This window comes from Rhinoderma darwinii, chromosome 9 (genome assembly GCF_050947455.1).
Source record: "Rhinoderma darwinii isolate aRhiDar2 chromosome 9, aRhiDar2.hap1, whole genome shotgun sequence".
Lineage (NCBI taxonomy): Eukaryota > Metazoa > Chordata > Amphibia > Anura > Rhinodermatidae > Rhinoderma > Rhinoderma darwinii.
This window is the reverse complement of record NC_134695.1, coordinates 72,532,389-72,554,933: the sequence shown is the minus strand read 5'-3', so window position 1 is coordinate 72,554,933 and position 22,545 is coordinate 72,532,389. Positions and strand designations below refer to the sequence as shown.

Below are 22,545 nucleotides of genomic sequence, written 5' to 3'. Positions count from 1 at the left end.
CATCTACATGTCGTACACGGGTTTTGTTTTTAATGTACATATATATAATTGAGAACTATTTTTAGTATTTTGCAACTTAAATGTATAGTTCATAAAACGGACATCTCGTCGGCGGTTGCTATGGTAGGTGTCCTTATTTTATATAATATTATTATTTATTTTTTTATTGCTTTTAACTAATTTGTAATTAAGTTTAGGATAATCACATCAGGTATCTACATAAAATCAATGTATTTAACAAAAAAAACAAACCCCTATATATATATATATTCCATCACTACTACAATCGGATCTATAAATTGGAGAACTTCTCAATAGAAAGCCCCCAGTAAAATCTAGTGTGTAATAAAAACATTTTATATAATATTTGCTATTATTGCTTTATAATTTTTTCTTGTATTTGGAATATTCTTCTAGTAGTCGTACAATCACTACATGTGCAGTCAGGTTTTTTTCACTTGTGGTCTTGTATTATTATCATCAGGCAGTTTAGATGATGGATTAAGAAAATTTTCAGTTTTTGTTTTTTTTTGTTTGTTTTTTTTTCTTCCTTTTACCTTTAAAACCAATTTTTGTCATGTACATGTAGTTTAGGCATTGTTGTGTTTTATTTTTTTTATATTCATCATTATGAAAGGGTTAAATACCTTACGTCTTGGTTTTGAGAGTCTTGTGATGTGACAAGAGGGTCATTCAGTTTGTAGATCAGGGGCATGTAAAGCGCTTGGAGGTGGGTGCTGACATTCTCAGGGGGCGCAGCTGACGGCTTTCCACATGTTCCTACTTGTTCCATGCGGGGCCCATGTAATGTTAAAATTGAAAAGAAAGGGGCGGCGACTCAGAATCTTGGCTCCCTCCTACTCTGTAAATGTGACACTGGAGCTCCAGCACTGTCTATATACTTCTAGTATAAAATATTTACTACCTCTATATAACTTTTTTTCACATTTTTTTTTTTTTTGTAGATGTTGCTTGTAAATGTGTATAAATCTCCTAGATACCATTAATTATGGCTGTGTGGAATGTATTTAGGGATGGAGCACTTCTATTTACATGTGTCTGCTGCATGTTTCCCGCGAGAGACTGGGAGCTATTTTAATGATGAAATAATGTACTGTAAATCCCATAAGAACAGAGCCTGAGGGGTTGGTTAAACCTTTGTACAGAAACCTACTGAGGGGTCGTAGAAAAAGTGTTGTCTTCCCACCAAGACATTCTATATATCTATATATATATATATATATATATATTTTATTTTTTTTTTAAATTTAGTTTTTCTGTTTATTTTAATTTTTTTGTAATTCCGCACTCAAACATGTAGGGTTTTATTATGCCATCATCCACTTTAGTGTGTTTGTATGTGTGTGTGTGTGTGTATATATATATATATATATATATATATTTAAAACTTTGCCTTTTTAAAAAAATATTTATTAGTATTAAAAAAAAAAAAAATTAATTATAAATTTCCTTTAAGATATATTATAATAGTGGGCTGTTTTATGTTAACTTATTAATCAAATAGTAACATTATTTTACCCTTGGACTCCCTCTATTCCTTTTTACTCAGGAAACACTTTAGCTCCTTTACATTTTATAGGTATTTTATTTTCTTGTGAGTGGTTTATTCTTCACGTGGTACCAGTGTTCATGGACTGGCTGCATAGACTAGTACTGATAATTGTGGAAAAAAATGTTTACATACATAAACCCTAACATCAAGAATTCTATATAAATATTATTTTTCAATAACAATTTATTTTTTTTACTTTTGGAAAATGGCAATTATTCTTCTGGCTATTGACCGTCGGGTTATGAATGGAATGCCTGAAAGCATTGAACAAGCTTTGAGTGTACTTTTTAAGATGGGCAAAAATAAAGGGGCTGCTGTGCGGAAATTTTTTATATTAACCCACTGAGTATTCGAAGATGTAAATGGGGCAATTGCACCTTTTCCATTTTTATGCAGCAAGTATTTGGTAGACACTCCACTTCCTTCTTGGATTTTTTTTTTGGGGGGGGGGGGTCTCTGAAACAATCTTCTTAGTCAGTCAAATCTGTTGCGCAAAAATCACATCGTTGTCCACGTCTGATTTTATTTATTTTACTTTTTACGTATATGATAGTGAGTAATGTAAAGCTTATTAATACCAAATGTTATGTCTCCCGTTGTTTTAGTTCATAGTCGGTTTATGGATACTGATGTAAGGTTTAGAAAAAATTCTTGCTTGTTTTTCTCCAGGCTGCTTGAAGTCCGGTTGATGGCCTGCGTTCGTGTTTTGGCTGTCTTTCAGGCCTTCTTTTCAACTAAATTGGGAAAGCTCTTGTTTATTAATGATTCAGGCTCTAATTGCTGAAATAATGCTGTCATTTCCGTGTTGTCAGTTCCAAGACTTTGAGGCACAAGGCATTGTAATTAATGTGGATATGTCTAATGTGTAACAACAATTTTATTTACTTTTGTAATTTTTTTTTCTTTTCCTCCTTTTTTACATTTTGTATATACTTTATGTTGCATTGACAGGCTGACTTTTTTTCTTTTATATTTTTTTTGGAGAGAGAGCCTAAATTGACTTGATTTGTGCTGGCTCTTGGAATCTAAAGGAATAAAAAAAGAAAAAAAAAAGGCCAGGTGTTTTGAAGCGTGCAGCCCCCCCCCCCCCCAGGCAGGCACACCATTGTATAGAGCCAAACTCTGGCAGGACAGCTTAAATCTGTGAACCCTTTCATGACCGAGCACTGAGCATATCCACCCACACTGCTGAGCATTCACATCATTAGCTGGCAGTATGTCAATGATGACTACAAGGTGTATTCCACTTTATTTCCTGATGCTTAAATAGCGTCAACATATTTTGCAGCGATGTACAGAGTGTCACCATTCACATCACTCCCTGTCCCTAATGGGACTTGCAATCTAATTTCTCACACACTCTATGGCCAATTTGATTGAATGCTTATTAAGGCTAGGTTCACACTTAGTTTAGGGCTTACCTTAAAGAGTATGCGTTTGAAGTGTGCCATCAAAGGTACGTCTCAACCAGACAACTGTATGCCCCATGCGGCATAATGTATTGTGTGTATATATATATATATATATATATATATATATTTATTTATTTTTAAGTTGGACTACTGCAGTGGACTGCCTCAGTCGAAAAAGGCCATGTTCAGGCGAGACAGTTTTTTGGGTACTAAGTACAGCACAGTATATATGTGGTTTCCACATCCCATTCACGTGTGGCAGAAAAGAACTGCATGGATTTTAGGGCATGCAGCGGATTTCATAATCCACCACGTGCACTATATGTTGCAAATCTGCCACTTTTATTTTCACAGCGGCGGTCTTTATTGCAATGCAAAGGGTGAAGCTGCTGCAGATCCGCAGCAAAATCTGAACTTGGCCCCAACGTATGCCAAAATGACACTCGTGCTCGGCTAATGGAAGTTTATGGGCAGGTTAGACATACATATACGTTGGAAGCATTTCTTGATGTATATGCTGAATGTGTCTGCTGTTGCTTTTATAACGTGTATAGATTTACTTCCCTAATCTACAAAAATAATCCCAAACTACTACAACCATTCCATTCTCTCAGCAGACTATAAGACTGTCAAACTGTGACCCACAGCATGCTGCCACACTCTCCTGTAAACACTTGAGCTTAAAGGTGATTAACTTTGAAAACTTTTTTTTTTTTAAAATATAAATGTGTATCAGGGTGTTTGGTGCAACTTTCTAATTACGTTTTATTAGAAATAATTTTTACTTTTTGAGATACAGCTGCTTTATATCCTGTATACAGAGCAGCTGTATCTTGCACTGAAACCTGAACTTGTCAGTGTCAGCGGGTCCTACGTGTCTAAGTTATTAACTTAGATGTGATCGGTAAGGGTGAGTTGACATGTAGCGTAATTACTGTGAATTTTCTGTAACGGATTTTGTTGCGGAAAATCTGCAGGCTGATACGGTAGCAGCAGAGTGGATGAGATTTGAAGGAATTGTTGAAGGTTTTCACTATTTAATTAAATGGTGAGGTAAACCCGCAACAAATAGTTGCAGTTGTTGCGTTTTTTTTTCTTCGTTTTTTTTTATGGCGGAACAGCAGCGATTCTAATGCAAAAAAATGCAACTCGGGGAAAAAAATAAATCTTACCCCGTATTCTGTTTTTGTCCATGCCGGCCTCCTGCAATGATGTTTTATCCCTTGTGACCGCTGCAGCCAATCACAGGCTGCAGCAGTCACATGGGATGAAACGTCATCCCAGGAGGTCAGGCTGCAGGATGCATCGCCACGGCTACGTAAGTATGAAACTTTTTTTTTATTTATGTGCATTCTTACACAGCAGACATTCTGGCTCAAAAACTCCACCGCAGGGTGGATTCGCTGTGTGGTTTTGTGTAGCGTAATCGCCATGTGTGAATATAGCCTAACAACTCAATCCTACATGTCACGTAGGACCCGCCATCACTGAGCCCAACAGTGCCGCTGACCTGACCGATACAGGAAGCCAGATACAGCTGCTCAGTACACAGGATACAAAGCAGCTGTATCTCCAAAAAAAAATAAATGTATTTTTAATAAAAAGTAATTCGAAAGTTGCACCAAACACACTGATACACATTTTTATTTAACAAAACAAACATTTCTCCAAAGGTGTACGTAGCCTTTAAAATTACTTTTGAACCCGGTGCAAGTTTTGCATTACACCAGCAGATCACAGCAGCAATTCCAGTGATCACTTACTATGGAATTGCTCTTTAAGCATTATCCTATTAAGTTCCTCGGCTGATAGATCTCCATACAGCAGATAACAGAAGTTTCTGCCGGCCTCTTGTTAACATTGTGACTCAAATGTTCTGTCTTGCAAGACAAATGCTGTAACTGTGCCCTGTGTCGTGGATGTGCTGCTGCCTGGCAAACCAAACTTTTTTTCAAAGGGTTGGTGTAACCCGTTCGTGGCCCCTGGTGGTCAGAGACCATCATGCAATTAACACCTAAGGAGCGGACGACATGTTTTCATGTGAGAAGAGTACACTGGGAGGGGGGGATGTTTTCTCTTAGGCCCCACAGTGCAGCTAAAGTCTATATTGTGGGTTATAAGTGCTGTGAACGCTACAATTACACCTGCCCCGCAAAGAGTTAATTCCGCCATAGCGGACGACTCAATTCTGAAGCCGACATCTGGTTGCTCTTTCTTCACCTGTAAAAGAAAAGAAAATGCAAATACAAGAGGCTTTCCATCGCCCCAGTGCTCTGAAAAAATGCCGCTGACAGTTTGTGTAACAGGGGCTCTTGGTCGACTGCTCCACTTCTCTATTGTTAGGCTAGCAACAGGCTTCTGAGGCCGTGTCACCATATGCTCGCTCTACGCTGCTGATAACTTATTGGATAATTATGAGCTTACTGATAGGGTGGATTGTTGTGTCACCAGCCACAGAGTTCAGTGTACGTTGCCTCTTACTCAAGTATGCTTATAATATCCACGGCTTGTGTGGATTTACGTTGGAATTCCAGCTATTTCTTTACTATTTCATTGTCAAAATCTGATTCACAGAATGTCGCCTCGGGAATTTGTAGGATTTTATCCTTTTACTTTCTCAGGAAATAAGTCTATCCTAGCAGTGTGGATTTGTGTGTTTGATTGGGGTTGACTGGAATACATGTTCTAAATTTTTTTACCTGTAATGTTCAGTGGTTTCTGAGTCTCCTACATAGGTAACAGATACTGGGTGACTACCATTATAGCAGGCAGTAGGGTATGTTCACATAGTGCAGATTTTGCAGTGATATTTTATTTTTATTTATTTTTAAGCCAAAACCAGAATTAGACCCAGGAGAGGAGACTTTATTTTATTTTTTATTTAGTCATTCCGTTCATATATTTCTTCTGTTTTAGATTCCGTTCCTGGTTTTGGTTAAAAAAAAAAAAAAATGCAAAGCTGCACTGTGTGAACAAGACCTTACAGTGCCATAAAGGTTAATACGCAGCTTTCCACAGACCCTGAGTGGCATGTAAATTATTCTCTGCTCTCAGTCTGTTCTGCTGCTCACTGTGTGTTTCACTATAGTTCTGGCTTTCAGGTCCTGAACCCAGATGCTCCAGAGGAGCATCCTGTCCCAGACTAAGGCCTCATGCACACGGCGATTGCGGGCAGGGCCGCATATTCGGGCCGTTCTCCCATACAAAGTTTGGGAGCACGACCCGTAAAACGCAAAAGATAGAACATGTTCTATCTTTTGCATTACAGTTCTACGGAGCGGACACATTTCCGATACGGCCAATAGAAACGAACGGGTCCGTAATTGTGGACCGTATTACGCTCCGCAATTACGGATATTTTTTACGGTCGTGTGCATGGGGCCTTAGTCCTGCAGTGCATTGAGTTGTATGATCGCAAAGATGAAAATTTAAAATGGTCTATTTTTTTTATTTTTTTTCCTTGTGATCAGCATCGGTAAGAAATATTTGCTCTCCATTCCTTGTATTGTCTGGTAATTTCAGTTATTCCTTCTTATATATAATGTCTCCAGTAACCACACAAGCTGCGAGGATCTGCTGTGACGTCTTTGTAATGCATTTCTTGAATACTTTGGAGCTACGGTTTGCTGTTGCATTTACAGATGGGAGTGGTTGCAGTGAAGTGGGGAGGACTAGCAGATCCCGCTGAGTACTCAACAAAGGACTAGAGTATCTGGCATTTACTACATTTAGTTCTGGGTTTTTCATTCGCTTGTGTCTCCTACGGCGCTCACACAAACATGCAAGCAACAGGTCCTATCTCTGCTCATCGGTTGCACTAGATTCTGCTTCTTCCAGCAATAAAAATAGAGCTGACTGGAGCAAGGCAATCACATATTGTTAACAGGAAATTCTGTATGAAAAATGTCTTCTGTAAATCACACACACATGTATTTCTATTCAGGATTCAGTTTGGTGAAATGTAAGGAGCTGGGTAATAATGCAGCACTACTGCAGAGGGGGGCACGGTGTAAATTCTGTGTAATTTTTGCATTAGAATTTCATTAATTCTTACTAAAACCATCCGATTAACACTGGGAATTCTATCTGAAAGCCTCATGCACACGACTGCATTGGCTTTGTGGTACTCAAATCCATGGGTCCATACTGGTTAATCAGACCGCAAAAAACCCTTGTGCAGCCGTGTCATCTGGACTCGCGGATCCACAAAAATTCACCAGTATTAGTGAATCTGCAATTGTGGCCTGTAGTTCTTGCGGTCCACAATTGCGGCCCTCACACTGATCCGTGTAAATCACCGTCATGTGCATAAAAAGAATGGGTCCACAAAAAAGGCAGTCGTGTGCATGTATCCTTAGGCTGGGTTCACATTGAGCGTTTTTTGTTTTGTTTTTTGTTTTTTTTTTGCGCTTTCAAACGCAAAACACTTCTGAAAAAACACGTGTTTTTGCTAAAACGCATTTGCTTTTCTTAACTATTTGTGCGTCCTACAAAGCGTTTTGGCTTCAAGCATATAAGGGCATGTTCACACGCTGAGCCAAAAACGTCTGAATATACAGAGCTGTTTTCAAGGGAAAACAGCACCTGATTTTCAGACGTTTTTTGAGCAACTCACGTTTTTCGTGACGTTTTCGCGCAGTTTTTTCGGCCGTTTTTGGCGCTGTTTTCAATAGTCTATGAGAAAACGGCTCCAAAAACGTCCCAAGATATGTCCTGCACTTCTTTTGACGAGGCTGTAATTTTACTCGTCGTCTTTTGACAGCTGTCAAACGACGACGCGTAAATTACAGGTCGTCGGCAAACCCATTCAAATGAATGGGCAGATGTTTACCGATGTATTGGAGCCGTATTTTCAGGCGTAAATCGAGGCATAATACGCCTCGTTTACGCCTGAAAATAGGTCGTGTGAACCCAGCCTAACTATTAAATTGTAAACCAGATTACAGCTGAAACACTTAAAAGAATGCGTTTCTTTTGGCAGCCTTTGCACGTTTTTTTTAATGTGAACCCAGTCTATTTGATATTAATCTGACATAACTCATTAAGTGTGGGCTAAACAAAATACAATGTGTAGGTAAAATAATAAACCCCAAAAATATCCACAGTACAAAAATCAACTATGGACTGTACTTACCTCTCATCGCCATTTATGTGGGTTCTTTCTCAATTTTAAGTGTTTTTACATTTGGACTTGATTTATGTGTTCTACAATAAAGCTTTTTTTTATGATTAAATTGACAGGTCTTTTTTGTCCCGTGGATATTTTTTGGGTTTATTAATCTGACATGTTAAAACTGTGTGTTGTCCGACAGGCCCTTCACGCTTGTTTATAGGAGATTCAGGGCTGACAGCCAGCAACTATTGCCTGCGGCCATCTTTAAATCCTGCTAGCTCAGGTTCAAGGGGCTCCGGTATCAGTCTGTCCATGAAATAAACTTTGCTCAGCTATGTTAAAACTGACTCTCAAAATCTATACCGTATCTATCAAATTATCGTACCATTACCCCCTCCACCTGCCAAGGTGCTGAGAAATGGTAATACATGACGACCATATAATACGGACAGTCCTTCGTAGGGGAGCAGCTGTTTGGTTAATAGGGTACCCTGCCCAGGACCTACCTCCATAATTTTAGTTGCGAATCTAGTGCAGATACCGCCCAGGGTCAGCAATGTTGCAGCAGAACGTCATATAGTTTACAAGCAATTCATGAGGAGAATAGCGGAAAGAAAGAAGTCCAATTATACAGGGTGGGTTGTAGTATCTGTGCCTGTTACATGACCCTGTGCCAGCTGTATGGCTCTGAACCAGCTCCATTATTGCTATGATATCCCTGGTGCCTTTGCTGCTGGATGTATCTACAGTAGCATTGGAGGGCCTTTGGTGGGGAAGAAATTAAGCTGGAGAGTTCTCCAGCCTGATGTGTATTCACTGCAGCATCATCCGTCTTCAAAGGGGAATAAAACATTGTTCTTTGTGATGGGAACCTTTTATTTCCATCCTCTGGTCGACCGACCCCCTTCTTAACGGAGAGAAACCTACTTTTCTTGTGCGTGTATTAAACTCTTTACCATTTCTGGGCATCGGCTCCTGCTAGTTTCCATTACTGTGACATCTGTTTTACAAGAATTCCATGTCTCATTCAGGTCTCTCCTCTCCATCTCCTGGGGGCATTTTTCCTGTACGGGCTGCTGGAGTTCTTTTACCGCTTTCTGACCTTGTACTTACTTTCATTCAATGTCTTACAAGACAGAGAAAGCAGCAAATTTATAGGTGCACCCATCAATCTGCGTGGCGGCTCAGTGCTCCTGGGCTTGAATCCAATCAGGGGCCATACCGGCATGGAGTTTGTTTGTTCTCCCCGTGGTTGTGTGGATGATTTCTGGTTCTCTGGTTTCTTTTTTTTTTCACCCAAAGAACCTGTGTGAGACTGAGAGATTAGATTGTGAGCTCCTGGGGACGGGCTGATGTGGCAGCTTTGAGGAATATTTTATCACCAATATAAATTCTGAGAAATTCTAAGTTATGTTTACACATCTGCAAAAATCCCAGGAGCCAGGTAACCAATGCACCTAGACTTTCTGCTGCTGCCGCTTAACTTTTTAGCTGTTCCTTTATTGAAGTTCTTATTGGCTAGTGAAAAATTAAGCGGACTCCTGCAATGGTCTTCATATAGGATAACCCCTTTTCTAAATGGGGATGTGTTGTCGATCAGCTGATCACTGGATCTGACCGCGTACACGTGTGCGTGGGAATTGCTGCGGTTTAAGGTCTCGCATCTTGCACAGGTGAAGCACATTGAAACCATGTGCTTCACCTCTACAAACCGCGTCGGTAAATACTGTGTGGCTCTCAGCTGAGCACCACACTACTGCTGCATATAGGAATGCCCTGCAGGTGGTACTACATGGCACATATTCAATGAATGGGCAACCATCTAATGCATGCTTGTGCTGCGTCCACCATCGCATCTTTTTGTAGTTGGTCTACACACTGGCTAATAGTGGGAGACCCTCTATGATATTCATATGCTCTTTTATAGGACATTGGTCAGGGGTAGACCTACGGCACAACCTCATTTAAGTCTATTTGTCTACCACTAAATATTTCCAGTATTTTCGTATGGGCGTTAATATTTTTCACTTTGGTTCCTGTTCAGTGTACGAAATATATTTGAGTAGTAGACTGGGAATTGCAATGTGCAGCATAATGGCTTTTGTGTATTTACATAGCTCTTAAAATACACAACGGAGTGGTGACTTTTATATGTATAGACCTTGATCTATGTACATGAGACCCCCTCCTGAATGGGCCCCCAAACACATGGGCAAGCATGTCATTATTACAGTGTTTAGGCTTCGTTCACATCTGTGCCAGGGTCACGTTCTGACTTTCCGTCGGAACGGGACCCTGACTGACACAAACGGAAACCAAAGGATTCTGTTTCAATTACCATCGATTTCAATGGTGATGGACCCGGTCCTTATGGTTTCCATTTTGTCTCCGTTGTGCAAGGGTTTTGACGAAATCAATAGTGTAGTCGACTATGCTATTGATTCAGTCAAAACGACGGAACCCTTGCACTACGGAGACAAACGGAACCCATTGGCACCGTATCCGTCACCATTGAAATCAATGGTGATGGAAACGGAAACCTATGGTTTCCGTTTGTCTGTTAGGGCTCCGTTGCGTCGCAACGTAGCCCTAGGGCAGATGTGAAAGAAGCCTAACTGAGATCTGCAGGAGCGTTAGACTTGGTGGTTGTATTATTATGTCGTATCGCTTTGTGTGTGGCATTGATGGTTGCTCGTCCAGGAAATTACTCCTGGCCTGAGGAGCTTACCCATAAATATATGGGCACACCAAACCGCGCAGTGAATGCCAAGAGAAACAGAGCTTGACGTCAGATCGGATTCACTTGGCCCCGCTTAGTCTACCCATGTTCTAAGCTTAAACTTCCGGTGTATGCCCATCTGTGGATGCATGTTGCATTCTCCATAAAAAACCCAAAACGTAAGTGTACAATGCTGTATTTTGTTTGTGTGCCATCTGGTTTGTCCAAACTTACAATGTTTACAGAAGGACCAGGGCTACAGATCGGATTTGTGACTAATGATTGTTAGTGTAGGCACACGCTGTATGTGTGCTATAAATGGGCAAGACTTTGTTTATTATACTTCACCTGCCAGCACTTTATTTTACTAATCTAAGATAAACCGTGCAGTTATCTCTCCCAGGGAACAAAGCTGAAGTGTTTCATACTATGCCGCCTAGCTTTGCATCATGAATGACTAAGACTTGAAGAGTGAAACTAGACATGACAATGCAGCATGTGATGCATTATATCCAAGCAAAAATCAAACCGGGTACGGGGTCTTAAGTAACTTTTTCCACGGGCCAATGATTGGGAAAACGAGCCTTCGTAGCTCATTCCCAATCGTTGCCCTGTGTAAACAGGGTAACATCAGCCAATGAACACGCAAACGCTTGTTCATTGGCTGATCTCTTATATGCGGCAAATAAAACAATCGCCAGTCGGCAGCAGATATCCCTATGTAAACAGGGAAATGTCCTTCCGACATAATGGAAATGTATGCTGGTAACGATCGCTTGTACATAATCGATCATTGCTACTTGGGAAAGGAGGAAACGAGCGCCAATCAACGAGTGGTTTCGTCGATCGGTGCTTGTTTTTACAGCTCTTGTAAAAAGGACCCCCACTACAGTGGGGCAAAAATGCGTCCGGTTTATTGTCGGCGTGCGCCACAATTTTATTGCAAAATACTGGAGTAAATAAAGCCAGCAAAGAAGTAGCGAATAGAAGAGGAAAGTGTCTAACATGTTCCGCAAGATGCGACAAATCACACAGCCCGCGCCACTGAGAAAAATCTGCGGCATCTTCTGCCTGTCTGGTCTAATTTTAAAGGGGTGTCTGGGCGGTATCTTCAGTGTTGACCAGGCACAGCACCGTACACTTCCGTAGCGCTGGGTTTGCAGCTGTGTCTGGGTCCCGTTCACTTGAATGGGACTGGAACTACAATCCCAGCCACAGCTGCTACGGATGTGTACGGCGCGGGGCCTGTAAACCGGGAAAAGGCAGCGGCGACTAACGCTGTAGCCCCTTCAGTCACCGGACAACCCCTTTAGGCTGTCTAAGCCTTAGGAAGTAATAAGAAATCTGGCCCAGTGTGCCCGTGCTCGGGACCATGTTGTGCATAGCTATACTAAATTAAAAGACCGTACACAGAAGAACATCAGACCTAATCCCCATTATACTTGTGCCAGTTGTGTTACATGTTAATCTTCAATCCCCTGTCCTTATTTACAGTAAAATCTTCCTCTATCAGAAGGTTCCTGCTTTCAAAAAATGAGGGTACAACATTAATCACCGCACAATGAGACAGAGGCAGTACTATCTGTGCCAATATAATTTCTAGGGGAAGACAGGTAGGCGGTACTATGTGAATGATGTAGTCCGCATGCGCAGTACCACTCCATTCACACCTGGGGACCCCCAGCGTTCTGGCCCCCACCGATTAGACCCTTATCACCTATCCCGTGGATAGGAGATAATTGATTATGGTAAAACCCCTTTAACGTAAGAACAAAAATACATTATAAAAAATAAAGTTTTGTGCAATAACCCAAATTACTTCAATAGACTTACATGGTCCGCAAAACCGGACCAGAATAGGACATGCAGTGAGTTTCTCGCAACCAACACACGCTCCATGAAAAAGAACGGATGTGTGAATAGCCCCATTGAAATGCATGGGTCAAAGTTATAGATGGCCTCCAGCCAATTGACTCTTTATTCATTGCACAATTTTTAATGATTGTCCAGGACTTGATAGTATTGATTCCCAGATGGACTGCATGGTGGACGCTTCACCGCGCGCGCTGCTGGACAGTCTGCTGCTGCTGGGTCGTCTGACTTATGAAGGGAATTTTGATTTACCGTCTGCATGGTAGAAGTTTTAGTGGTAAATAAAAGCAGAGGAAAAGGCTGGACTGAAGCCACTGACGTCACAAGCAACTTAGGCCTCATGCCCGCTTCAGTTTTTTTCCGTCCGGGTGCTATCCGTTTTTTAACTGATAGCACCCTGACACATTCATTTCACGGAAGTGTGCATGAGGCCTTACTCCCATATTAGAGGAGACCTATAACTCTTCTGTATTAACTCCTTATTCTTGTGAAACTTGCTCATAAATGAAGCACTCTTAGGCCCTGTTCACACTGAGTTTTTTGACGCGGTAACCGCGTCGGAAAACACGCCAAAAAACTTCCGAAAATGCCTTCCATTGATTTCCATGGGAGGCGGAGGCGGTTTTTTCCCGCGAGCGGAAAAAAACGCTTGCGGGAAAAAGTGGCATGCCTTTTTCTTTTGGCGTTTACGTCTCTGACCTTACATTGACATCAATGGAAGGCAGAGAAGGCTTATTTGGCTGCGTTTTTTTCCCGTGGCGCTCAATGGGCGAGAGCGAAACTCGGCAAACGGCGTGAAGGCAGATTAAAATCTGCCTCAAAATTCCAAACTGAGTGAACAGGGCCTTACGTGTTACCATTGCGGTTTTTTGCTTTGTGTCTCTAAATGTAAAGTGAACTTGTCAGGTTTGAACCACCAGCCGTTATATGCAGCTTTATAGTTCTGAACCTACCGACCAAAAAAAAAACGGATGTTTCGAGATTAGTTAGATTTGTGCAGCTGATGTCATTTAATTTCTCTCTCCTGCTAGAAGCATTCGGTCTGTATGGGTTTTCCTCCTCTGGATGTAAACCAAAAATGTTCCCATTCACGGACCGCAAACAGGGATCTCGAAAATGGCGAAGAAATGAAACACAAAGGGGGTGATTTATAAATGGCTTTGCGCAAAAATTTAAGACTCTTCTTGGCACTCGCCAGTTTTGAAATGTAGCGTGAAGTGAATGGGGTTTACCAGGCGTGGGGGTGGTTTCCTTTCTCAAGTCTTATTAATACTAAAGCCAGACTATGACCCAAAAATATGATGCAAATCTACTAAGCCTGTGCATCAGACTTTTTAGGACGCTCATACTTCCAAATTTAAGAGTTGTGCACCTTTTGAATAATTTTGGTGCAATTCACTCCAACACTCTATTTAGACTGGCCTGTGAAACACCAGTCAATAAATCTGCCCCGTAGTCTTAGGCCTTGTTCATACCGTGTGTATTTGACACGTTTCTGCCGCATTTTACGTGCCGAAAAATGCGTGAAACGTATGCTGTAAGGTTTTTTTTTTTTGTTTTTTTTTATTGACCTGAATGGGAAAACGCATTGTAGTACATACGCTTTTTTTTTTTTTTTTTTACATGCGCGTGTAAAAAAAAGCATTGCGTAAGACGTGCCTGATTCCCATACTATGGGAGTCCTATTTACACGCCGAAAATGCGGCAAAAACCTAGTCAAAAACGCCTGTACTTTAAAAAGTACTTTGCAAATTTGCTAGCGTTTTTGACGCGTTTACACAGGTTTTTAAGGCCTTAGAAAGTTGTTGAACTTTTCATTATACGGTGATTTAAGCTTTATTTTCATTTAGTAGACACTTTTCTCTGTGATCAGATGGAATTTCACTCAAAAGCGAAGATGTTGTAACACTTCTCCCCCGAAATATGGAGGTAACATCTATATTACATCGTTTTATAACAGTGTTAACCCCTTACAGATCAGGGCTTAAATAAGTCTGACGTGCAGGAACCTCCCAGGTTTTTGTTGTGCACTTGTTATGTATAGTATGAAAGTACGTTTTTATTGTCTTATGCTCCAGTGTATAGAAATTGTAAGATAAAGAACTGCCTACATAAAAGACACCGCGACATGTCACCCGACGTCCACCACCTCCTTAGAGTTAGTGTAGCAGTCGCAATACTACAATGTATAATAAAGGAAAAGATTGGGTACGGACTTGCAGTGGCGAGATCTGCCAATGTATGGAGACATAAGTATTGTTGAATGAGAGATCTCTTATATACACTGGGCAGGTAGACCGCTTGTTAAATGCTGCCGTGGACGTATTAATGGAAGGAAGCGTATTCATTGTGTATTTTCCCTATTAATATCATTATGTTCTCAAGTTTATTCTAATCTGCATAATTAGTATAAATTGCGAGCACAAATACGTAGAAGCTGAGCGTGTTGTTATCATTTGTCAGACAGAACTACAGTCTGTCGTGCTTTAGCTGTGTAGATTTCCTGTAATGTACACATTCCCTTATTCGTCACAGCCGGCTCCAAATTGTACATTAATTTCGAAATAATGGAGATCAGCAGCCCCCAACTCCACACTCGGCGGTTGATTAAAACACTGCCGGCGTTTCTTGTTTGTGGAAGACGGTCACTGCGGCGTGGAAACGCAATCCCACCTGCCATGCCATTGTAGCAGTTACAGAAGAGATGAATTTAATGCTTCCCGGTAAAATCCGTCAATGCTTCTCCTCGCGCTCTTTTCCATTCTTGCATTACTCGCATTGTGAGATCCTGAAATTGAAATGACCTATGAAATCTTTAATCCGATCTGTGACCTGCACTTTTCCGCCCTGCGCCATCTGATACAATGAGCCCTTAAAACACCTTTAATTTGCTAAATTGGCTTCTAGTATAAGAGCAAATTGTGAAAGCCTTATAAATGTATCATGTCCTAGTGATCTGGGGTCTGGACAGTTCTCAGGAATTGGGTAACCAATGTGCCAAGAAATGACTGCAGCCTCCTTATTTGTGAGTCAGTTTCCTTCTAAAATCAGCAGATGAAGAAAAACGCTCTTGTAATGAACTCTTGCCTTCCAACTTTTAATCATCGGCTCATGTCGCTGTTGACTGCGGACAGTTAGGCCCCGCACGACTGTATTTTTCATCCGTAATTACGGACCCATTAATTTCTATGAGCTACGGACACCTTTCCGTATTTTTACGGGTGGGTGTCCGTTCCGTAGAAATTATCCGTAAAATATAGAACATGTCCTATTCTTGTCTGTAATTACGGCACGGACTCAGAAGTCTATGGGCGCTTATGTAATTATGGACGGCTACGGATGTGTAGCCGTCCGTAATTCCAGAAGCATTGCTAGGCAACACCAGGTTTGCAGATGTTGCACATCATTTATGAATACGTATATACAGATGCACTACGGACCGCATTGACGATACTGGCCCTTATATGCGGTTGACTACGGTTCCGTTTACGGATGGATTAAAATCCAGTCGTGTGCATGGGGTCTTAGCGTGGAGTTGTGCCGACAAAACGCTTGTTAGAATAAAGTGTTTTTTGTAATTCACACCAGCTGCAATTCTCACACCCATAAACACGTCTATCATGTCTGGGCAGTTCTTGGGATAAGGGTAGCCAATGTGCCAATAAATGACTGCAACCTCCTTATTTGTGAGTCCGTTTCCTTCCAAATCAGCCGATGGATCGTCACAATGTATAATGTGGCAATGTTGCATCTTACTCACAGGTACAGAATAAGGCCCTATGCACATGACTGTTTTATGTCCGTCTGCTATCCATTGTTCAGCAATGGCACACAGACCCATTTGTTTCTAATAGCCCCATGCGCACAACCGTGGTTCCAACTGATCGATGTGTGGGCCGTGGGATAGAGGTGCAAAATTTGGAGCAGGTCCTATTTCTGTCTGTGTTTGCGGCTCGTTCTCATCTGTGATGTGAAAACCTATGGAACGGATGCGGAGAACACACTTGATGATACACGGACCACAAACATTGGACCACGGTTCCGTGGTTTACAGGATGCGAAATATCAACGGTTGTGTGCGTGTAGCCTAAGAGTTTTCTCTAATCTTTTTAACTAAACTCTTAAGTTTACTAGACGCATTATGCCCAAAGTTTGTTGCCATGCCTTGATGTTGCTTTGGGACCAAATAAGATTGCAGCTCTCCTGCTGTAGCTAAACTAGAAGTATCAACTAACCACTAGGGGCACTCTACTAGATTAGGATCGTACATAACTGGCAATTTCATATTATGTTCTGCAGGCACCACCAGAAGGATCTAGGCACTGTTCTAAGCACTGCACTGCTTTTTTTGGATGTCCGTTTACATTGGGAAGGAATATAATCCCATTTTTATAAAATAAGCCTCCAGCTCGGACAAAACTGCTTGTGAGTTATCGGAGGGGAGCTGCTGTTCCAGTTGTCATTGATTTGTGTATTTTCATGATTTGTATTTACTTTTATTTCAAAGTAAACGGTTAGTCCAAGTAATTATCTGACTTCCAGGAACAGGACCAAATTATATCTATATGAATCTGGGGAACGGTGGCGAAGTGGTGCATGTTTCTTTAAGGAGACATTTAGGGCACACCTGGGGTGGAGGGGATGTTAAATGTACTTCTTAGAAATGTCTTATTTGTTAGTGGCGTGAGCAGTTTCCTGGTTCATACGAACTTTCTCTGATCAGGAATAAATGACAGCATCCAGTAGGTTACCCATGAATCATTGTGAGTCAGTTCCTGAAACCGCTGCACGTCTTGAAGTTCTTGGCTGAGCCCTCAAGCAAGAAATCCAGGATTCAATGACTTCCTCTCCGAGAACTTCTTATGGAAGTGTTAGTGTATACGCTGCTGTTCAAAGCAATGCGGACCTGGACATTTAAGAAACAATTGCGTATAAATCCACTCGTAGAATGTAACGCTCTATAATTTGTGGCTGTTCACGGCAAGAAGCAGCAAAATGGATAGAAGCGTTTCTCTGACCTATTTTATGCAGTGGGAGGTCTGAAGTCCAGACACCAGTACGTGTGTGTGTGTGTGTATGTGTATATATATATATATGTATATATATATATATATATATATATTGTATGTGTGTAATTTTCATTACACAAAGTTTTAAAACCTGTCTGGTCCTCCATGGCAAGAGACTTCCTTACTATCCTCCTTTTTTTGTTTTTTTGTTTTTTAACACTTTTCTACATGTCAGCTCTTTCACTACAACATTTCATATCTCACGTTGATGAGGACTAAAAACCTGAAACCGTGCATCGCTATAGGCGGCTAGTCATACAGTCGCTAAAGATCTGTAAGATTCCCTATTTTATTCTACGGTCTAACAAGGCTAGGGGGATGATAATGTGACCTGCAAGTGACCAAAATCTTTCCTTTTTATAAGGGATTAAATTGAGAGCGACTTGCGATGATTGCTGGATATGTTGCGATTCCTGGATATTATTGTGCGTCCTGTCTCCTCATAGGAAAATACTGCGTTTCCGGTACTGATGTGATTTTACCGTGACTGGCGGGTGACTTCATGCCACCATGTAGCTTCCGGCCAAATGCACACGATGTGTATTCCGTGCAGATTTGCAGTGTGTATTTTGGTGCGGCAAATCCACAGCGTACTACAGTACCAGCACAGTAAACTGACCTGCGGCGCGTGTTATAAAATCCGCAGAATTTGAATTCATCTTGCGTTTCTGCTTGTGAATTGTATCCAAGTTCATATTAAAAAAACAAAAACAAACAAACGCACATTTCCGCATCAAAATGTAAAACTGCGTTAAAATATCGCGCTATTAGGTGCGGTTTGAATTCCGCAACGTGTGCATGAAGCCGAACGTCAAACTAACTTCCATAATGTAATTTGAGGTACTATGTTTCTTTGTGTGTGATTTAGGGTTCGGCTGTGGCAAATGCTGAAATCCGCAGCTTAAGTGTGAATGGGGTTTTGACCGCATTCCGATGTATCGTACCGTACTTTGTTGTGGAAGCCAAAAAGAAAATACTCCAAGTCTGTCATGTCTGAACGTGGCCTTATATTTTAATTTTTTTTCAAATGAAGTTTTGAATTCTACAATGTACTTTTTTGGAACACACCTGCGAAGACGTTTTTATTTTCCATTTTAACCAGTTCTTGTATTGCAGCATATTGCACCATGTTCTCAGCCCTCCTGATGTCTAGAGGGATTGTCTCTGCACATATTCCTTGTCATATATTCTTACTTGCAATGCTGCTCAATTCCCTCGCTGCTCCTCGAGGAAAAATACTAAATGAAATTCATTAAATTGATATGCAAAAAAGTTTCTAAATCAAGGCATGGGATGTACATTTTTTTTTTTCTGCATTGGCATGTATGTGTTCACCAACATAACTTATTGCTCCATATGTAGCATTTATCTTCTTCCTTTGTTCATTTTAATGAATGTAATTCTGGTAAGGTATGCTTTGACTTCATGTTATGGTTGGGGGATGGTGATTAACACTACAGAAGGTAGATGGCTTTGTTGAACACTTTAATGCACCCATCAGGCACAAATAAGCAGAATTTGTAAGCTAGACTGTGTTAATATGGAATAAGCAATCTTTTGTATCTTGGGTCCGAATAATGAGTAGTCTTGAATTCGGAGACAATTTGAATACACTTGGAAGTCGTCTTGTTTGGAAATCATTTGTTTGCGACGTGATTAGATGTATAAATTAGAATAAAAAGAAAGCCGGTGAATGCCTTTTTATCTGCTAAACCTCTGATCCGCTTTAATTGAATGTGGACAATTTTGGGCTTTTTGTTGATAAACAGCTGCATTTAACTTGTGATAAATAGTGTTGACTGACGGTACGATCAGAGGCGAGACGTAGTTTATGAAGAAAGCCGAATGGTTCCTTAACACTTGTTAATGAAGCAAAACAATTTAGCGTCTAAAGTATTTTCCACCAAAACGAAATACATTTTATATGGTGATGCAGATTCTCTGAGAGCGAGGCCGCTGGTCGGATAAACAAATGCTCGTACGAACTGTTCATACAAGGCAGCAATCAGCCGATGAACAAGCAAATCCTCCCTGTGGCTTTGGAGAATTGAGATATTTAGTATATCTGTATCACATGTTTGTGGAGCTGCAGGTTGAGAGCTCAGTGGGTGTTCACTGTGAAGCCAATCTGTCCTTCCTGTCCCTCAGTGATCTAGCCGAACCTAAAAAACGCCACAAACCAAACACTATGTATGTAGATATTTAAATATTTCATTAGAGACTTTAAAGTAGTATCTGGTCAGAACATTTTTTTTTTACCAAAAATGCCGGGACAAATCGGCAAACACCATGAAAAAACCAGCAAAAATCTTGTGTGTGAGAATCCAGTGATTTTCTAGGTATTTTCTACGAAGAATATAGATCATAACAGTTAAATTGGTATTGGCCCTTCTGCAGGGGTCCTCGCTAATCCCTAGTACATCGGACCCTACCCCCACTTTTTTATTTTATTTTATTTTTTTCCTTTACCAGCGAGTAACTGCTGGATGCCTTTCACGCGATCTGCATCAAATCTGCCTCCAATGAGTTATTGCAACCCCATTCACATGCAACTGAAAATCTCAGCACAGGTGAAATAAGTAGGATGCTTATTTCCGTCTGTTCCGCACAGAATCCTTCCAGTCGGCTTAGCCCCATTAAATGGGGCTACTCCAAGTTCGGATTTGCGGCACATTACTCTGCACATTTGCATCAGAATTCTGAGTGTTCGCTTCAGTTTTCTCCCGTTGATCCTCTAGTAAATACGTCTTTGTGCCAAAGGCAAATCCGACACGTCTGAACAGAGCACAAAGAATTAATAACCGGAAACCTTTGTCAACCGAGTCCCTGTGACGATCATCTTGCGCTTTGTGCATTGGTCCCTTTAGACAATCACACGTGGTTTGTATAGGTCCATATCCGTAGTCCAGATTCTCATGTCCATACTGTTTATATGGATACTTGGCACATCCTATTAAAAAAAACATTGAAAATTAAATACATGCAGACGTTTTCTATTCATGAGTAATTTATTATAACCTATTGTTGAAATCTAGAAATCCCTGTTTTAATATCACATTGGCGTTTAACTTTTAACCGTACAGACTGCGGATTTGTAATATTAAAATAAATGACGCCATGAAAATAAAGTGTACAATGAATCCATTCCATCTATAATATAATGTAATGCAAACGTGTTTTCAAAATACATTAAGAGAGCCGCTACCGGGCCGCTGTGAATTACCGCAATGAAAGCCGGAGTCAATGAAATAGATAGAAATGTTAGTAATTCAGCTCTGATGAAAGTTGTGTGCGGTCTGTCTGACAATTCAATCATATATGTCTGTATTCTGCTACAGTCTGCACACCGCATATGAGATTCATGAGACTGTAGGTTGGACTTTGCTCCATCCTCTCATCCAAGAGTTTTATGACCTAGGAGTGTAAATGCTGTTGTTAAAACTCTGGGAAAGCTCCTTTTTTATTTTTTATTTGTGGGGGTCCCTCACAGCTGCAGGAGGCCGTGCATGCTCCCTCAGCCGTATCTCTGTCTCCCATTCCCTACAAGGATGAGTGACCAGGCAACCCCAATCTTGGGGTCAGTGGTTCCCAGTGGCCAGACATTTTATCTCTTATTTAATATGACACACACATGTTCATAGTGGGAAGACGACTCCTTTTGATATCGGCTCCTGGTGACCATATGACTTGTGTTTCTCCAGAATGTCTGGTCTTATGTCCATGATTTATGTCATTGTCTCCACCCATCTTGCTGCTCTTCATCTTCTATTTATTCTTCCCCCTTTATCTCTTTAGAGCAGTGTTCCTCAACCACTGGCTCGGGGGATACGTGTGGCACCCGATCCCTAGCTTTGAGGCTCGCCATAGGTTTTGGCTATATACCGATTGCAATATTGTCAGTGTGGATGTCGTATTGTAGACCTATAACCTTTGGACAGTGCCATTCAACATGGTGTAATACCAGTGTGTCCAATTTCCCAATTTCTTCATAATTTATTTCTGTTTATTTTGTTTCGCCTGCGTTTTTGTAATTGAATATGGCTCCCGACCACCACTCTGGGTGCAATGTGGCGTACAAGATACAAAAGGTTGGGGACCTGTGCTTTAGAGAATAATAGTCTTTTACAATGAGCCGACTCATCTTGTAAAATGTCTAAAACAATATATAAAATCAAATTAAAAAATTGCTTTATTTTACCTGCATTACAGCTCATGACAACTCTGCCCGTCTGTGTTCTATTCTTGGGTTACCCTTGTGCTTTGGACCTTGTATCAAATCACCATGCACATCAATGTTCATGTGGTAACCTGCTTAAATTGTGGTAGGTGTGTATGTAGGGACATGGATATGAATGATGTTTTGGATCCAAACCATGTCCCGGCTAGATTTTGGGCATGTCGTGTCGAGAATGAATGGATCAATCTTTCTGCTGCCGCTTATCTTCTTCTCATGCACTATGACCTCCCCATTGAAATCTGAGTGAGTAGGGGAATCCTGCGAATGGGACTTCTCATAAACTTATGACTTATCAATGGAAGCTGCAAAAACCAATCACTGGAAAAACTGCAAACCCGAGATTAGCTGCAGATTTAGAGATTGTCATTGAAGGATATTTGATTTTCATTCCCCTGGCAGATGTATTGTTCAGATTAAAACATCGCACTAGGTACATTCACATGAGCGTGAGATTTACGCACGTAAACCTGTCTGTGTGCGTTGCATTTCTGCATCAGTGTGCTTTGCATGTGGTATGTGTTTTTCATGCACTCGCAAGCACTTTTTTTTT

General features: G+C 40.9%; 1 protein-coding gene across 1 annotated transcript in view; it reads left to right on the top strand.

Annotated features, from left to right (window-relative positions):
• Positions 1-22,545, top strand: part of TEAD1 (TEA domain transcription factor 1) — a 158,308-nt gene that overhangs the window by 1,760 nt on the left and 134,003 nt on the right. The window lies entirely within an intron of this gene.